A 19,122-nucleotide genomic window follows, 5' to 3' on the forward strand; every position below is an offset into this window, starting at 1 on the left:
CGAATATTGTGATACTATTTCTTTCCAAAGAAATTTTCATTTCAAATCACGAGTTATTATCAAGCACTTTCCACTAGTTTTTCTCTCCCATAGGTTACGGAAAATACCATTTCGAGAGACTTTTCATTGAAAAACGTTTTTTGGGTATTCTGAATGACGAAAATTGAAAAATGATAAAATTGCCCCCTTCTAGATTTTGAAGAATAGAATTGGCCCCCCTCCTAAATTTTCTTAAATTGGTTCCACTTCAAGCACTCGCTGTTACAGGTCGTGAAAGGCTCTAATTACTCTCCTTACTTTTGCCCTCCTTTTGACGTCTAAAAGGATCACGTATCGGGCCGATTTTCCAAAGTCAAATGAAAATGACAGCGAAAAATGGGTCATATAGTATTATAACGGCAGAAGTAGACTAAAGAAAACTCACCGGTTTCTATGGATGCTTAAATAATGTTAGCCTATATTAAATTTGCTAAGATTTTTGAAGGTACTAATTTCAGTGAAGGGGCGGGGCAAAATGAAGTCCGGGGCAGCCCCCCTCCCACCCAATAGCAAATTACGCCTCTGGTGGCTGGTCCTCAATCTTTTCTTTAATTGATCTTTAATCAGTGAAAGTCTTAGAATTTATAAATTGGATTTTTTTCCTTTGTATGCTAGAGAACACTATTGAGCCTGTTGAAGTTTTAATAAACATATTTTTTATTGACCAATTTAAAGGTCTTGTTGACATTTGATTCGAATTTACTTGTTGCTCCTGATAAAAAAAGAACTGAAGTATTACAGTAGGCTGAAAATATAAAATTGTGTACTTGTTTTGTAGGCTTAAAATGTAAAATTCTGTTTACTCGTTTTACACATGTAGGCTTACTTAATTTTATGGTCCAAAGAGCTAATTGTGACAAGGAATTTTAATCAAGGGGCTGGTTACTATCTTTCACGGGTATATGCCATTCTGTACTTCCAACATGTCTTGCGCCTCTGAGTATGCTTTTACTGTACTACATGCAGGCCTATAGGCAATGGCGTTGTGAGAGGTTTGACAGCCATGTACAGAAGAAAGATTGGTAGCTCCTTCAAACATGACAACTTAAAACCATTACAAATATGTCAAAATTTCCTTTTTCTGCTGATTGATTAATCAAGAATATAATGGTGGTCAGAAAAAGTCGAATTATGAATATCAAGCATGGTGGTGCATATTTACAGATATAGCTACATAAATCGGTATCGTGGACAGGGGCGTATCTAGAGCAAAATCTTGGGGGGGGGGGGTGGCAGTGTGACAAGGGTTCCAATGAGCAAAATTTTGTGGCGGCCCAATATGACAAAGATGCCAATAATTGACCTACAAATTGACAAATGTATTCTAAAAAAGAGTGAAAAAAGAAAAAAACGGCAAGAGGGCGCAAGAAAAAATCATAGGGGCCTAGGGCCCCTCTGGATCCGTTGGTGTTTGTGGATTGGCTCTTTGCTTTTATGTCAAGTTTCTTTCGATGTCCTCTGTTCTATTTTAATGCCTCTTCTGTAGTGAAATCGAATGCAGGGCTGTCTAAGTCCGGAGGCTCCTCGGGCAGTTTTTGCCTCATCTAGTTTTTAATCAAAACATTTTGATTTCAGTTTTTTTTTACAATTTCTTTTTTCTGCTGTACAGGATACTGGAAATAAAAAAGGATTATTAGAAAATCACACTATGCAATACAACGTGAAACCATATTTAGCCTGCGGGAGAGGCTCTTGGGGGATTTTCCGATCTTCCTTTCGCTTCTAGTCTATTACCCAGAGCCTAGCCTACGCCCTGCCTTATTTATTTGCATTACCACCCCATTTCAAAAAAAGTCAGGTAAGAAGAGGGAAAGGGGCGCAAAAAAAGCAGTGCTCTTTATTGAATATCGATTACAGTGGGGTGACTTTGGAGGGGGGGTTTTCTTGTCACCTCCTGTTGTTTTCGAAAAAAGACTTTTTTTGGGTATTCTCAGTGATAAATATCGTTATTCGGTGGTTTCGTTGGAAAAAAATCGATAAAAGTAAAATTGCCCTACTCATTAGGTTCTAAGAGATGTTTTGACCCCCTCCACCCAACATTTTGGGAGTTGGTGCCACCAGTCGACATTCCTGATCGATTCATTCAGTACTTGTCGGTTATTGGAAACACATTCAAGAATTATGCTTATGTACTTAATTTACTAATTCAAAGAATAGATATCATTTCTAGACGGCCTTGTAGTTTTTTCCTTTATCTGAGTTGATTGATTTTAATTGCGTCATTAAAAACACTCTTGCTTGAACAAATTGACTCTATTTCCTCAGTCCTGTGAAAATAAGTTTTCATTCAAATAATATAGAGATCCCAGCTGAGAGGTTTTTCTCTATTCTTTTTTTAGTTTGAAGTGATAAGGAGCGCCGAAGAATTAGTGTTGCATTGGATTGCATGCATGACAGGGTTGGTTAGTGCTAAAAGGTCTTTGGATTTTACAAGACGGATAAATATGGTGCTGTAGTTTGTGTTTCAACTTGATAAGGTAAGTTTCAAATTATCTTTGGTAAGATGTTAGACTAGCTACTTTTTGCTATCTTGGAAAGAAGTTAGGAAAATGGAACGTTCAGTAATGAATCCAAAGCCAAAAACTTACCCTGGGAAGGTATTGCCAAGCTACTTTGTTAACCCTCTCCTGATTTCTAAGTCTTAGAAATTTGCTATTTGAAAGGTCTTTTTGACCCGTTAATTTCGACAAAAAAACTATTTTACCTTAATTTTCAGTTATCAGTTTCTTTTGTCTCTGATTTTAGTTCTGAAATGCAATTCCTGTTTATTTGAGCAGAATTTTATGCCATATCAATATTTTTTTTCTAAATTTAGGAAGTGTATTTGCTGATCTTTGAAACCTCATAAATTGGGATTGAGCAAAATTGAGAAGCTGAAAATACTTTTATTGTGCTTTATTTAAGTAGAAAATCTATTTTGCAAGGTTTCACTTTTATAACACTAAGATTTTTAAAAGTCATCAAAAGTCAGTTCCCTCTAGAGAGAGAAGGGGTGGAATTAGGTACTTCATTCCACTGTCTTTTGATCCATTCATGGATCAAAAGACTAAAAATGGGGGGGGGGCACATTGGACTGTATGACTAGTTGGTGCTAAAATGCTTGCGACTTAGGGAAGACGGATAAATATGAAGTTGTATTTTTTTTTCTAACTTGACAAGTTAAGTTTTGAATATATGCAGACATATCTGGGTCAAATAGAGTTAGAGAAAGGCGCGGGGGGTGACTTGTCGTGAAAACGACTATAAGCGTTACGAAGAGCATTAAAAAGAAATTATGTGATTCTGCTCTTTTTTCTGGTGTTTCCTCTGGGCTGAGCCCTCTTCTCTGGTGCTACTACTAAAAATACGTAACGAATATCTACGGGGCTGGGGAAAAATATGTTTTTCAAAATCTAGAAAGGGGACAAGCTTGTTTTTTTTTCAGTGAAAATATCAGAAAAGGTATTTTTCGAATTCTAAGTGAGATAAAAGAGGAGGGATTAGATTGCATACATGATAAGATTAGAAAGCGCTAAAGGATATGCACATTAAAACAGACGTATAAATTTGTTGCTTTATTTTTTTTTAAACTTGAAGCGATAAACAAAGTTATTTTAGGCCCAAAACCACACAAGTCCTTACCTTCCTAAGGGAAGAGGGTGTTCTCCCTTCACCATGATTCGTTCAATGGTACCTCTATCACCGATATTTGAGCTTCGAATGCACTGTTTTAGGAAGGAACCCTTTTATACCCCCTTGCACATTCATTGGAGCACGCAACTCGCACGGTATTTAAGTATTGAGGATGATATAGTTTAGTTTTAAGAGTCCTGGAAAGGAACTATTTTGATACAAAATGGGTAAACATTTCGACGTTTTGATCGATTTGCTTACTAAAACATGAATATACCGCTCAAATGCGTCTTTTAGTGCTCTTCCCAAATATTTAATTGCTACAGTCGGAAATTTCATTTTGAGGCCTTCAAGTGACACCTTTGTTTTTTTGTTGTTGTTGTTGCTAGTAGAACTAAGATAGGAGATAAAAAAAAAGAAATAAATATGCTTTTTGATTCGCCATTCATTGTTCTTTCCAAATACATTAATCACTGACATTCCAATGGACCTTGACTCCCTCTCCCTAATGGGGCCAGATATAGCTTTAAGCTCTATAGATAATTCTACTCATTTTTCTTTTCAAATTAGCTTTATTTGGCACGATCAAGCAACTGCAGTCGCGACGACATCTTTTTATTGTTCTTTGTTTGTTGAATTGTTTTTATGGCACTTGGTATTAACCAAGTGACATATAGCAATCGCAAATTCTGTCGGTCTGTCTGTCGGTCTGTCTGTCGGTCCCGGTTTTGCTACTTTAGGCACTTCCAGGTAAGCTAGGACGATGAAATTTGGTAAGCGTATCAGGGACCGGACCAGATTAAATTAGAAATAGTCGTTTTCCCGATTTGACCATCTGGGGGGGGGGAGTGGGGGGCCGGTTAATTCAGAAAAAAATAGAAAAAATGAAGTATTTTTAACTTATGAGCGGGTCATGGGATCTTAATAAAATTTGATGGTTGGAATCATATTGTGTCTCAGAGCTCTTATTTTAAATCTCGACCGGATCTGATGACATTGGGGGGAATTGGAGGGGGGAAACCTAAAATCTTGGAAAACACTTAGAGTGGAGGGATCGGGATGAAACTTGATGGGAAAAATAAGCACAAGTCCCAGATACATGATTGACATAATCGGAACGGATCCGCTCTCTTTGGAATAGTTGGGGGGGGGGGGTAATTCTGAAAAATTAGAAAAAATGAGAAATTTTTAACTTACGAACGGGTGATCGGATCTCAATGAAATTTGATGTTTAGAAGGATATCGTGTCTCAGAGCTCTTATTTTAAACCCGACCGGATCTGGTGACATTGGGGGGGGGGGTTGGGAGGGGGAAACCTAAAACTTGGAAAACACTTAGAGTGGAGGGATCGGGATGAAACTTGGTGGGAAAAATAAGCACAAGTCCTAGATACATGATTGACATAACCGGAACGGATCCGCTCTCTTTTGGGTAGTTGGGGGAGGGGTTAATTCTGAAAAATTTGAAAAAATGAAGTATTTTTAACTTACGATCGGGTTATCGGATCTCAATGAAATTTGATATTTAGAAGGAAATCGTGTCTCAAAGCCCTTATTGTAAATCCTGACTGGATCTTGTGACGCTGGGGGAAGTTTGGGGTGGGGGAACCTAAAATCATGGAAAACGCTTAGATTGGAGGGATCGGGATGAAACTTGGTGGGAAAAATAAGCAGAAGTCTTACATACGTGATTTACATAATTGGAACGGATCTGCTTTATTGGGGGGGGGGTTAATTCTGAAAAATAAGAAAAAATGACGTATTTTTAACTTACGAAGGAGTGATCGGATCTTCATGAAACTTCATATTTAGAAGGACCTCGTAACTCAGATCTCTTATTTTAAATCTCAACCGGATCAACCGTAATTGGGGGGAGGGGCAGTTGAGGGGACCGGAAATCTTAGAAAATACTTAAAGCGGTGAGATCAGGATGAAACTGGATGGGAAGAATAGCAACCTGTCTAAGATACGTGACTGACATAACCGGACCGGATCTGCTCTCTTTGTTGGAATTGGGGGGGGGGGGGGGTAATTTTGAAAATTGAGGTATTTGTAACTTACGAAAGGGTGACCAGATCTTAATGAAATTTGATATTTAGAAGGATCTTTTGCTTTAAAGTTCTAATTTTAAATTCCGACCAGATCCTGTGACATTGGGGGGAGTTGGAGGGGGAAACCGGAATTCTTGGAAAACGTGAAAATTGGGGTATTTTTATCTTACGAATAGATGATCGGATCTTAATGAAATTTGATTTTTAGAAGGAATTCATGTCTCAGAGGTCTTATTTCAAATCCCGACCAGATCTTTTGACATTGGGGGGAGTTGGAGGGGGAAATCTTGGAAAAACACTTGGAGTGTAGGAATCGGGATGAAGCTTGGTGGATAGAATAAACAAATGTCCTTGATACGTGATTGACAGAATCGTACTGGATTCGCTCTCTTTGGGGGATTTTGGGGGAGGGGTTCAGTGATTTGGCGAGTTTGGTGCTTCTGGACGTGCTAGGACGATGAAAATTGGTAGGCGTGTCACGGAGCTGCACAATTTGACTTGATAAAGTCGTTTTCCCAGATTCGACCATCTGGGGGGCTAAATGAAGAGGAAAAATTAGAAAAAAAAGGTATTTATAACTTACGAGTGGGTGATCGGATCTTAATGAATTTTGATGTTTAGAAGTACATCGTGACTCAGAGCTCTTATTTTAAATCCTGACCGGCATTAAGCCTCTTATTTTCCTTTTTAAATCAATCTATTGATTCGTAGAATTTTGTTAGAGCTCATACCATATGATCTCTTGGCTCTTAGTTCTTCTCGCCTCGTCACAAGTGCCATATGAGCTCTTAGCTCTTGTTTTTTTTTATTTCTATTTCTCAAAGTTATTTCATTTTCCCAAAGTTCTACTACCAAAAAACGTATGGTAAATTTTGTCATTATACACTTTTAAACAACTCAAAATAGAATTTGGGGCCATTACCAACCTTTAGATTCTCCCAGACTTTTACAAAAAGGCGTCTCAGAGGTTCTAGTTTTTTTATATGGTTGCAAGGATTTTTGCAATGGTTACGCCGTACTAAAACTTAATCGTTTGCAGGGTTAAATACATAGATTTTTGTTTAAATTTATTTCTGCCAAAATCCTATTTGAAGCCTAAGATATGCCCATACACGAATTTTTCGTTGGCGATTTCCCGTGCATGTAAGCATGAGTATATGCTTCAACTTAATTAAAATTTCCAATTACAATTGTTAATTACGTAATATCAATTGTTAATGAAAATTCCCTGATCATTTTTACATATATACATCTGGGACGCGTCATACAATTCGCCTGTTTTTGACCACTTTCCAAATTTGACCCCCCCCCCTCAAGTAACTGGAGAAACAGACGCTACTTTATTTTTGCGATATACTGTTACTAGTAGTTAAATTAAACAGAGCCAGAAGGATTCCTGCCTATGTCCCTAGTGTACGTCTTTTGATTTAACGGATTTTGTTTTTACTGATAATTGTTTTACGATAAAAGGAGATTCTAAACCTGAAAATTTTTAGTCACAAAAAAAATTCTTTCACGTGTCCTCAATTTTTTTTATTCATTTACGCTCTATTAAGCGAATTTGCCTGCAAAGCTACAAGAGTTTGGTATCCAAGATAAAAAAAAAGATCAATTATTTTCTAGCATCCAGAGTTTTTGTCCTATTGTGTTTTAAGCACTTTCTGAGGGGGGGGGGGGCAAAATGTTAAATTTGAACCAAAAAATTATAGGTCTTCAAAACTACGTTGTATTTTGAATTTAAAATAGATATAACGTTAGAAAATTTTCTTAAACAGCTCGAATATCTTTTTCTTAAAAAAGAAATCCAATGGAGGAATAAGCTGACATTTATTTGTATCTAAAACTAGAAAGTGTAACTCTAATGAAAGTCTATGCTAAATTAAAAAATGACATTCAGTGTTCTATTTCTTGCTATTTTTATGTGAACCGGAACTGGAATGCTACGAAGCCTTGAATAGCTTGACATCCCTAGGAAACCAAATTACCCTGACGTGGGTCCCAGGGCACACTGGAGTAAAGGGCAATGAGATGGCAGATGAAGCAGCTAAGGCTGGTTCATCACTGAGATATTATGGTCCAGAACCTTTCATCCCAATTTCTTGCTGGAAGGCGGCAGTGTGGGGTTGGAGCAATGAGAGAGCGGAATAAAATTGGCATAAGAAGGTGGGTGTAAGCCGTAAAAAATTATTCTCTACGTTCAATCCCACCCTGACTAAACATTTGCTACGACTGGAAAGGTCAGAGACGAAAATGGTTACAGAGGCCATAACAGGAATTGGAAATCTAGGGAAAAATCGAGATGGCCACTTTATGGGTTAAGCCACAAAAAAGGTCCGAGATAAGAATGGTTACAGAGGCCATAACAGGAATCGGAAATTTCGGGGAAAATCGAGATGACCACTTTATGGGTTAAGCAAAAAAAAAAAAACAAAAAAAAGGTCTGAGACGAGAATGGTTACAGAGGCCATAACAGGAACTGGAAATTTCGGGAAAAATCGAGGTGACCACTTTATGGTTAAGCCAAAAAAACAAAAAGGGTCCTAGACAGGAATGGTTACATAGACCATAACAGGAATTGGAAATTTTGGGAAAAATCGAGATGGCCACTTTATGATTTAAGCCCAAAAAAATTTTCGAGACGAGAATGGTTACAGAGGCCATAACAGGAATTCGAAATTTCGGAAAAAAATCAAGATGGCTACTTTATCGGTTAAGCCAAAAGACCAAAAAGCTTCGAGAAGGAGAATGGTTACAAAGGCCATAACAGGAATTGGAAATCTCTGGAAAAACCGAGATGGCCAATTTATGGGTTAAGCCAAAAAAACAAAAAAGTCCGAGACGAGAATGGTTACAGAGGACATAACAGGACTTGGAAATTTCGGGAAAAATCGAGATGGCCCCTTTATGGGTTAAGCCACAAAGAACAAAAAGGTCCAAGAGGAGAATAGTTACAGAAGCCATAACAGGAATTGGAAATTTCGGGAAAAATCGAGATGGCCACTTTATGGGTTAAGCCACAAAAAAACAAAAAGGTCCTAGACGAGAATAGTTACAGAAGCCATGAGAGAAGTCATAACAGAAATTCGAAATTTCGGGAAAAATCGAGATGGCAACTTTGTGAATCAAGCCAAAAAACAAAACAAAAATGGTTTGAGACGAGAGTGGTTACAGAGTCCATAACAGAAATAGGAGATTTCGGGAAAAATCGAGATGACCGCTTTACGGGTTAAGCCAAAAAAAAAAAGGTCTGAGACGAGAATGGTTTTCAGAAGCCTTAATTGTAAATTTTGGTAAAAATTGAGATGGCCACTTTATGGATTAAGCCACAAAAAAAAGGTCCTAGACGAGAATAGATACAGAAACCATAAGAGGAGTTGGAAATTTTGGAAAAAATTGAGATGGCCAATTTATGGGTTAAGCCACAAAAAACAAAAGGGCCCGAGACGAGAATGGTTACAGTGGCCATAACAGGAATAAGAAATTTTGGGAAAAACCGAGATAGCCACTGTATGAATTAAGCAAAAAAACAAAACAAAAAAAAAGGTCCTAGAAGAGAATGGTTACAGAAGCCATAACAGGAATTCGAAATTTTGGGAAAAATCGAGATGGCAACTTTGTGAATTAAGCTAAAAAAACAAAAAAGGTTTGAGCCGAAGTGGTTACAGAGTCCATAGCAGGAATAGGAGATTTTGGGAAAAATCGAGATAACCACTTTACGGGTTAAGCCAAAAAAAAAAAAGAAAAAAGGTCTGAGACGAGAATGGTTTTCAAAGGCCTTAATAGTAATGGGATATTTCGGTAAAAATCGAGATGGCCACTTTATGGGTTAAGCCACAAAACAACAAAAATATCCTAGATGAGAATAGTTACAGAAGCCATAAGAGGAATTGGAAATTTCGGGAAAAATCGAGATGAGCAATTTATGGGTTAAGCCACAAAAAAACCATTAAAGTCTGAGACGAAAATGGTTACAGTGGCCATAACAAGAATAAGAAATTTTGGGAAAATCGAGATAGCCACTTTATGAATTAAGCCAAAAATAGGTCCTAGACGAGAGTGGTTACAGAGTCCATAACAGGAATTGGAAATTTCGTGAAAAATGGAGATGGCCACTTTATCGGTTAAACCAAAAAAAAGAAGAAAAAAACGTCCGAGAAGAGAATGGTTACAGAGGCTTTAATAGGAATTGGAAATTTTGGGAAAAATCGAGATGGCCACTTTATGGGTTAAGCCACAAAAAAAAGGTCCTAGACGAGAAAAGTTACAGAAGCCATAAAAGGAATTGGAAATTTCGGGAAAAATCGAGATGGAGACTTTAGGAATTAAGCCAAAAAAACAAAAAAGGTCCGAGACCCATCTTTGGTCCCCTAACTCTAAATAAAGCTTAGTTTTTGGGGTGTAGAGGCAATGGGCCTTGAAAACCCAAGCCTCGACCCTCTGATGGTGGGTTCACCCGTCCTAATATTAATAATAAGAATAATTTTATGATTTCTTTATGGAACACCCACGACTGAATAAGATATAAAAAAAAATTGCAAAAATGTGAGCGCTATTAAAATATGACATTTAATAAGTTAAATATGATCAAACTGTTCGTGGTAACGAACTGTAAGTAAGCTCAATAGTAACTAAAACTCTAAAAAACGGAATTTTGATACAAATAGATGCATCAAAAGAATCGGATTTTTATTCTGATTTTAAATATATAAGTTTCATCAAGTTTAGTCTTACCCATCAAAAGTTACGAGCCTGAGAAAATTTGCCTCATTTTCGAAAAAAGGGGGAAAACCCCCTTATAAGTCATAGAATCTTAATGGAAATCATACCGTCAGATTCAGATTGTCAGAGGGCCCTACTGTTCAAGCTCTTAGGTTTCAAGTTCCTATCTGCAAAATTGTGGAATTCTATATTTTGTTTGACAGAACAAAGATCATGGATGTGTGTTTAATTTTTTTTGTTTTTGTTTTTTTTCCCTAGGGGTGATCGTATCGACACAGTGGTCCTAGAATGTCGCGAGAGGATGTTGAACGTAAATTAAAAGTTGTTGTGTCCTTTTTAAGTGACCAAAAAATTGGCTGGCAACTAGGCCCCCTCCCCACGCTAATTTTTTCCCAAAGTGACCGGATCAAAATTTTGAGATAATCATTTTGTTCAACTTAGTCGAAAAAATCTAATAACCATACCTTTGAGGACGATTTAATCCCCAAATCCCATGGAGGTAGGGTCATATTACCTGTCATTATTTAAAGAACGATCAGAAATTAAATAAAAAAAAAAAGTTTTTTCAACTGAAAGTAAATAGCACATTAAATCTGAAAACGAACAGAAATTATTACTTACTTTAAGGGGGTTGCTCCCTCCTCAAAACCTCGCTCTTTACGCTAAAGTTATGAATTTTGTCCCAATTATTCAAGAATGACCCCTGAAACACAAGGGGCGTTTAATTACAAAAACAAGACGCTTTTTTAAACTACTAAAAACTTTAGCGTAAAGAGTGAAGTGTTGAGGAAGGGTTAACCCTCTTCATATACGTGATAATTTCTGTTTATTTTAAATTTCAATGTTTCTTCTTTTCTTTCAGTTGAAAAACGTGTTTTTTATAATTTAATAATGATATGGGTTGTATTGCATTACGAAATTTAGCGAGGAAAATTGTATCAGAAAACTGTGTTAAAAAGTTCACTTCTTTGGGCTGTCTCGCACAGAAACTATCTTTCTAAACTCGATACAGTAACAACACCTTTTTTTTATTCTTATCAATTCTTTGATGGTTCTTACTTTGGGCTCTTTAATTGATTTCTATATTCGCTTTCAACTTAATTACTCCCAATCAGCCCTTCCCCCCTAAAAAATAACAATCACACAAAAAACTGAATATACCCTTAGGCTAAACACTAAGTTTGCTGATTGACAAAGGACTTTCCAGGTCTTTCCAATGTGTCTCAGCAACATATTTGTTGTTATCGCTGTTTTCGAAAATACAAAACAAGTTGTTTGTTTTGCTCTGTTTCTACTCTCTGACCCCAAGTTTCTTTGTACACAATTAAGCTTTCTTTTGGCATAAGTTTACTTAGAAGTACACCGATGAGTCTCACTTTCGGACTTTCTCTGGGAGATGAGGAACTCAACCGGATGCTATCTTTAGGTACGAAAAGCCCTTGGGATTTTTCTGGCCTAGAAATTTTACTTATGGCAGTAATGTTTGATAATTTTTTGTCTCAGGCCACGTAGTGATTAGAGAATAGAAGATGGAACAAAATCCCACGGGAAAACCCTGAACCACCGACTCTAAGATTATCACTAATAAACCAAGTCTGCTTTCGTTTCAGAAATTTTACTAATAAATCAATTTGTATAGTTCCTTTGATGACCTTTCCAAGGACTATTATAATATTCTTAGAAGGAATAGCTTGACGGCTATGTAAAAGAGAAATCCATCCTTGTTTGCTAGATTTTGATCAGGGTGTGTTCCGTGACTATGCATATGGAACCGAGTCAAATTTTTTGTGTTCTTCCATTTGTCACAGAAAGTTTTCGTGGAAGTTTGCATACACCATTAAGAAAACTGTAATATATTAAAAGCATAAGGCATATATTAAATATATATATATATATATATATATATATATATATATATATATATATATATATATATATATATATATATATATATAAAACAACATATATATAAAACAACAGAGTGGATCTAGCTTCTGCTAGCCCTTTGGATCTAGCCCTTAGTGGCTTAGTGGCTAGCCTCTTAGTGGATCTAGCCCTTTTGGTGTTGGTGTGAAAGAAGACAGTGAGCAATACTCATGCTCTGTAAAATTTAGACCTGGTATCAGTTTGACTGTGAGCTAAACTTTTTAGTCATTGTATAAAAGTTATTAATTTACTTTTATTAATTATTGATTTAACAGATTTATTTTTTATGTTTCAAAATGCCAATATAAACTTAGATTGTCTCGCCCTTTACACTAAATGCATACCGTTTAAGGCTAGATCTATACCACAGTACATTAGCAGGCCTGATAACCCTCATACCTTCTCAAGATTAAATTAAAAAAAACTAGTTTTTTTAACTGAAAGTAAGGAGCGACATTGAAACTTGAAACGAACAGAAATTACTCCATATATGAAATGGGTTGTCCCCTCTGCAATCCCTCGCTCTGTACGCTAAAGTTTTTAATTGTTTTAAAAAGTTGAATTGTGGCAAAGAGTCAAACTTTAGCGTAAAGACCGAGGGATTGCGGAGGGGAGTTTTATTTATAAAGTTTTATTTATTGATAACGATTTGTGGTAATTTTACGCTTGGAAGATTATTTGACTTTATATTTGCCCATTCTTGGCTTAATGGAGCTCTTTACTTTTCTTTGAAAAACTTGTTTGGTGGAAAAAGTTTTTTATATTAATTTCTGTTCGGTATTTTATTGACATAGTCCTTTTCATGGAAAAATAATGTTTTATATCTTTTCAGTTTTTCAAACAGTTTGTGGTAACGAACAGTAGTAAGGAGCGACCCGGCTCAATAGTAACGAAACTCTAAAAAACGGAGTTTTGATACTAAGAGATACATTAAAAGAATCGGATTCTTATGCTGATTTTAAATATATACGTTTCAACAAACTTGGTCATTGTCATCAAAAGTTACGAGCCTGAGAAAATTTGCCTTATTTTGGAAAATAGGGGGAAACACCCCCTAAAAGTCATAGAATCTTAACGAAAATCACACCATCGCGTTCAGCATTTCAGGGAACCCTACTGTAAAAGTTTCAAGCCCCTATCTACAAAAATGTGGAACTTCGTATTTTTTTTTCAGAAGACCGATCACAGGTGCGTGTTCATTTGTTTGTTCTTTTTTCCAGGGGTCATCGTATCGACCGAGTGGTCCTAGAATGTCGCAAGAGGGCTCATTCTAACGAAAATGAAAAGTTCTAGTGCTCTTTTTAAGTGACCAAAAAATTGGATGGTACCTAGGCCCCCTCCCACGCTCATTTTTTTCCCAAAGTCAACGGATCAGAATTTTGAGATAGCCATTTTGTTCAAAATTGTCGAAAACCGTAATAGATATGTCTTTGGGATGACTTACTCCCCCACAGTCCCCAGGGGAGGGGCTGCAAGTTACAAACTTTGACCAGTGTTTATATACAGTAATAGTTATTGGGAAGTGTACAAACGTTTTTCAGGGGGATTATTTTGGGTTGGGGGGATTGAGGGAAGGGGGCTATGCGGGAGGATCTTTCTTTGGGGGAGTATGTCTCGGGGAAGAGAAATTCAATCAAGGGGGCGCAGGATTTTCTATCATTATTATAAAAAAAAACAATGAAAAAAATAAATGTGAAAAAGTTTTTTCAGCTGAAAGTAAGGAGTAGCATTAAAACTTAAAACGAACAGAGATTATTCCGTATATGAGGGGTTCATCTCCTCCTAAATACCTCGCTCTTTACGCTAAAGTATTTTTAGTAATTTCAACTATTTATTTTACGGCTTTTCTGATTCAGGGGTCATTCTTAAAGAGTTGGGACAAAATTTAAGCTTTAGTGTTAAGAGTGAAGTATTAACGAGGGGATAAACCTCCTCATATACATAATAAAAATATAAGAATATTAAAGTTGGTCACGTAAGTTAATTCTTAAGTTACGTATATTTTTTACTAATTAAAACGTTCGTTAAAAATTAAAAGTTCTAGTTGCCTTTTCAAGTAATCAAAAAATTGGAGGGCAGTTAGGCCTCCTCCCCCACCCCTTTTTTCTCAGAATCGTCTGATCAAAACTAAGAGAAAGCCATTTAGCCAAAAAAAGATTTAATATGCCAATTTCATTTTAATAATTTATGTGCGGAGAGCCAAAATCAAACGTGCATTAATTCGAAAACGTTCAGAAATTAAATAAAAGCTAGTTTTTTTTAACTAAAAGTAAGGAGCCACATTAAAACTTAAAACGAACAGAAATTACTCCGTGTATGAAAGGGACTGTTTCCTTTCCAACACCCCGCTCTTTACGCTAAAGTTTTTTACTGTTTAATAAAGCAGAATTGAGAGAAAGAGTCAAACTTTAGCGTAAAGAGCGGGGCGTTGAGATGGGAACAGCCCCTTTCATACCCGGAGTAATTTCTGTTCGTTTTAAATTTTAATGTGGCTCCTTACTTTCAGTTAAAAAAAAAACTAGTTTTTTATTTAATCAAACAGTTCGTGGTAATGAACTGTAGTAAGGAGTGACCCGGCTCAATAGTAACCGAAACTCTAAAAAACGGAATTTTGATGCTAAAAGATACATCAAAAGAATCTAATTTTTATGCTGATTCTAAATATATAAGTTTCATCAAATTTGATCTTTGTCATCAAAAGTTACGAGCCTGAGAAAATTTGCCTTATTTTGGAAAATAGGGAGAAACACCCCCTAAAAGTTCCTATCTACAAAAATGTGGAATTTCGTATTTTTTGCCGGAAGACAGATCACGGTCGCGTGTTTATTTGTTTGTTTGTTTGTTGTTTTTTTCTTTTCCCCAGGGGTCATCGTATCGACCAAGTGGTCCTAGAATCTCGCAATAGGGCTCATTCTAACGGAAATGAAAAGTTCTAGTGCCCTTTTTAAGTGACCAAAAAAATTGGAGGGCACCTAGGCCCCCTCCCACGCTCATTTTTTTCCCAAAGTCAACGGATCAAAATTTTGAGATAGCCATTTTGTTCCGCATAGTCGAAAACCATAATAACTATGTCTTTGGAATGACTCACTCCCCCAAAGTCCCTGGGGGAGGGGCTGCAAGTTACAAACTTTGTCCAGTGTTTACATACAGTAATGGTTATTGGGAAGTGTACAGACGTTTTCAGGGGGATTTTTTTGTTTTGGGGTGGGGTTGAGGAGAGGGGCTATGTGGGAGGATCTTACCTTGGAGGAATATGTCATGGGGGAAGAGAAATTCAATGAAAAGGGCGCGGGATTTTCTAGCATTAATATAAAAAAAAAACAATGAAAAAATAAACATGAAAAAGTTTTTTCAACTGAAAGTAAGGAGTAGCATTAAAACTTAAAACGAACAGAGATTATTATGCATATGAGGGGTTCTAAAAATACTTTAGCATAAAGAGCGAGGTATTTAGGAGGAGATAAATACCTTGCTCTTTAAGCTAAAGTATTTTTAGTAATTTCAACTATTTATTCTACGGCCTTTCTGATTCAGGGGTCATTCTTAAAGAATTGGGACAAAACTTAAGATTTAGTGTAAAGAGCGAGGTATTAACGAGGGGACAAACCCCCTCATATACATAATAAAAATTTAAGAATATAAAAGTTTGTTACGTAAGTTAATTCTTAAGTTACGTATATTTTTTACTGATAAAAACGTTCGTTAAAAATTAAAAGCTCTAGTTGCCTTTTTAAGTAACCGAAAAATTAGAGGGCAACTAGGCCTCCTTCCCCACCCCTTATTTCTCAAAATCGTCTGATCAAAACTAAGAGAAAGCCATTTAGCCAAAAAAGAATTAATATGAAAATTTCATTTTAATAATTTATGTGCGGAGAGCCAAAATCAAAAATGCATTAATTCAAAAACGTTCAGAAATTAAATAAAAAAACTAGTTTTTAAACTGAAAGTAAGGAGCGACATTAAAACTTAAAACGAACAGAAATTACTCCGTATATGAAATGGGTTGTCCCCTCCGCAATCCCTCGCTCTTTACGCTAAAGTTTGACTCTTTGCCACAATTCTGCTTTTTAAAACAATTAAAAGCTTTAGCGTAAAGAGCGAGGGATTGCGGAGGGGACAACCCATTTCATATACGGAGTAATTTCTGTTCGTTTTAAGTTTTAATGTCACTGCTTACTTTCAGTTTAAAAAACTAGTTTTTTTATTTAATTCTATAAGAATCCATAGTATAAGTTGCTATTTGTATGTTGGAGAAACTTTTTCGACAGTTTTAAATCCTGACACAACCAGTATTTTTATGGCACTTGGTATTATCCAAGTGACATATAGCGATCGCAAGTTCTGTCGGTCTGTCCCGATTTTGCTACTTTAGGCACTTCATGTAAGCTAGGACGATGAAATTTGGCAGGCGTATCAGTGACCGGACCAGATTAAATTAGAAATAGTCCTTTTTTCGATTTGACCATCTGGGTGGGGGTGGGGAGTGGGGGCCGGTTAATTCGAAAAAAATAGAAAAAATGAAATATTTTAAACTTACGAATGGGTGATGGGATCTTAAGGAAATTTGATATTTGGAAGGATATGGTATCTCAAAGCTCTTATTTGTAATCCCTACTAGATCCGGTGACATCGGGGGGAGTTGGAGGGGGGAACCTAAAATCTGGGAAAACGCTTAGAGTGGAGGGATCGGGATGAAACTTGATGGGAATAATAAGGAGAAGTCCTAGATATGTGATTGACCCGATATGTTCTGTTTGGGGGAGTTGGGGGGGGGGAGTTAATTCTGACAAATTAGAAAAAATGAGGTATTTTTAACTTACGAAGGAGTGATCGGATCTTCATGAAATTTCGCATTTAGAAGGAATTCGTAACTCTGATCCCTTATTTTAAATCCTGACTGGATCTAGCGTCATTGGGGGCTGGGGTGGGGGAGGAGTTGAGGGGAACCGGAAATCTTGGAAAACACTTAAAGCGGAGAGATCAGGATGAAACTTGGTGGGAAGAATAAAAGCAAGTCCAAGATACGTGACTGACATAACCGGACTGAATCCGTTCTCTTTTTGAACGTGAGGGGGGGGGGATAATTTGGAACAATTAGAATAAATGAGGTATTTGTAACTTACGAACTGGTGATCATATCTTAATGAAATTTGTTATATAGAAGGATCTTGTGCTTTAGAGCTCTCATTTTAAATCCCGACCAGATCTGGTGACATTGGAGGGAGTTGGAGGGGGAAACCGGAATTCTTGGAAAACGTGAAAATTGAGGTATCTTTATCTCACGAATGGGTGATCGGATCTTAATGAAACTTGATATATAGAAGGATCGTATGTCTCAGATGCTCCATTTCCAATTCATGTTGGATCCGGGGACATAGGAGACTCTAGGGGGGAAACAGATATCTTTGAAACCAGAAATCTTGGAAAACTCTTAGAGTGGAGAGATCGGGATGAAACTTGATGGGAAGAATAAACACAAGTTATAGATATGTGATTGAAATAATTGGAATGGATCCGTTCTCTTTGGGGGAGCTGGGGGGTGTTAATTTGGAAAAATTAGAGAAATTGAGGTATATTTAACTTAAGAACGGGTGACCGGATCTTAATGAAATTTGATATTTAGAAGGAACTCATGCCTCATAGTTCTTTTTTCAAATCTCGACCAGATCTGTTGACATTGGGGGGAGTTGGAGGGGGAAACTAGAAATCTTGGAAAACGCTTAGAGTGGAGAAATCGGGATGAAATTTAGTGGGTAGAATAAGCAAATGTCGTAGATACGTGATTGAGGTAACCGTAATGGATCCGTTCTCTTTGGGGGTGTTAGGGGTGATGTTCTGTGCTTTGGCGAGTTTGGTGCTTCTGGACATGCTAGGACGATGAAAATTGGTAGGCGTGTCAGGGAGCTGCACAAATTGACTTGCTCAAGTCGTTTTCTTTGATTTGAACATCTAGGGGGCTGAAGGGAGAGGAAAAATTAGAAAAATGAGGTATATATAACTTACGAGTGGGTGATAGGATCTTAATGAATTTTGATATTTAGAAGGACCTCGTGTCTCAGAGTTCTTATTTTAAATCCCGACCGGCATTAAGCCTCTGATTTTCCTTTTATATCAATCTATTGATTCTTAGAATTTTGCTAGAGCTCATACCATATGAGCTCTTGGCTCTTCCGACCTCGTCACAAGTGCCATATGAGCTCTTAGCTCTTGTTTAAGTTAATTTCATAGTTTCGGAAATTGACCTGAAAAATAAAATTTAATATCTTTCCCAAAAGATTTGATCTATGCTTTTTGAAAGCCTGGATACACTTACACTATTTATTTATTTAAATTGTAAGAGCAGAAGTAGTAGTAGTTGTATACCCTAAAGTTTCAACTTAATACCCCTAGTTGTTGTCAATATATTGCTGAGGTGTCTTATTGGCAACCATAAAGAAAATCCCTTTTGATTTATTTTAAAGCAACATTTAGTTTAAAATATTTTTGACGTTCGTAATCGAATTTTATTTTTGCTGCATACATCCGTGAAGAATGCCTAGAAGTTACCAAGAATAGGGGCATATCTTACTTTTAAGTTATGGCGATGCCTTAGAGCTATGATCCAGGATTTTTTTGAGGGGAGGGGGGTACAAAAGGATATTTGGGGGGGGGGGAGGGTACAAAATAAAATTTTAAAAAGCGCATCAAAAGCTTGTTTATATTCATTTTTGTTACGTTTTTACGAGTCGGACAAATATTTTGGGGGATTCAAACCCCTCACCCCCCCTGAATACGGC

The 19,122-nt window shown here is 36.7% G+C and overlaps 1 protein-coding gene across 5 annotated transcripts in view; it reads left to right on the plus strand.

Annotated features, from left to right (window-relative positions):
* The first annotated feature begins 2,380 nt into the window (after positions 1 to 2,380).
* Positions 2,381 to 19,122, plus strand: part of LOC136029527 (echinoderm microtubule-associated protein-like 2) — a 137,698-nt gene continuing 120,956 nt past the window's right edge. For 2 of the 5 annotated variants that reach the window (XM_065707983.1, XM_065707985.1), the window contains exon 1: positions 2,381 to 2,516. The gene's annotated coding sequence lies outside the window, so the exon portion shown is untranslated. The remainder of the gene's footprint in view (positions 2,517 to 19,122) is intronic. The other 3 variants (XM_065707984.1, XM_065707987.1, XM_065707988.1) reach the window with 2 other exon arrangements.

Source organism: Artemia franciscana, chromosome 7 (genome assembly GCF_032884065.1).
Source record: "Artemia franciscana chromosome 7, ASM3288406v1, whole genome shotgun sequence".
In the NCBI taxonomy this organism is placed as follows: domain Eukaryota; kingdom Metazoa; phylum Arthropoda; class Branchiopoda; order Anostraca; family Artemiidae; genus Artemia; species Artemia franciscana.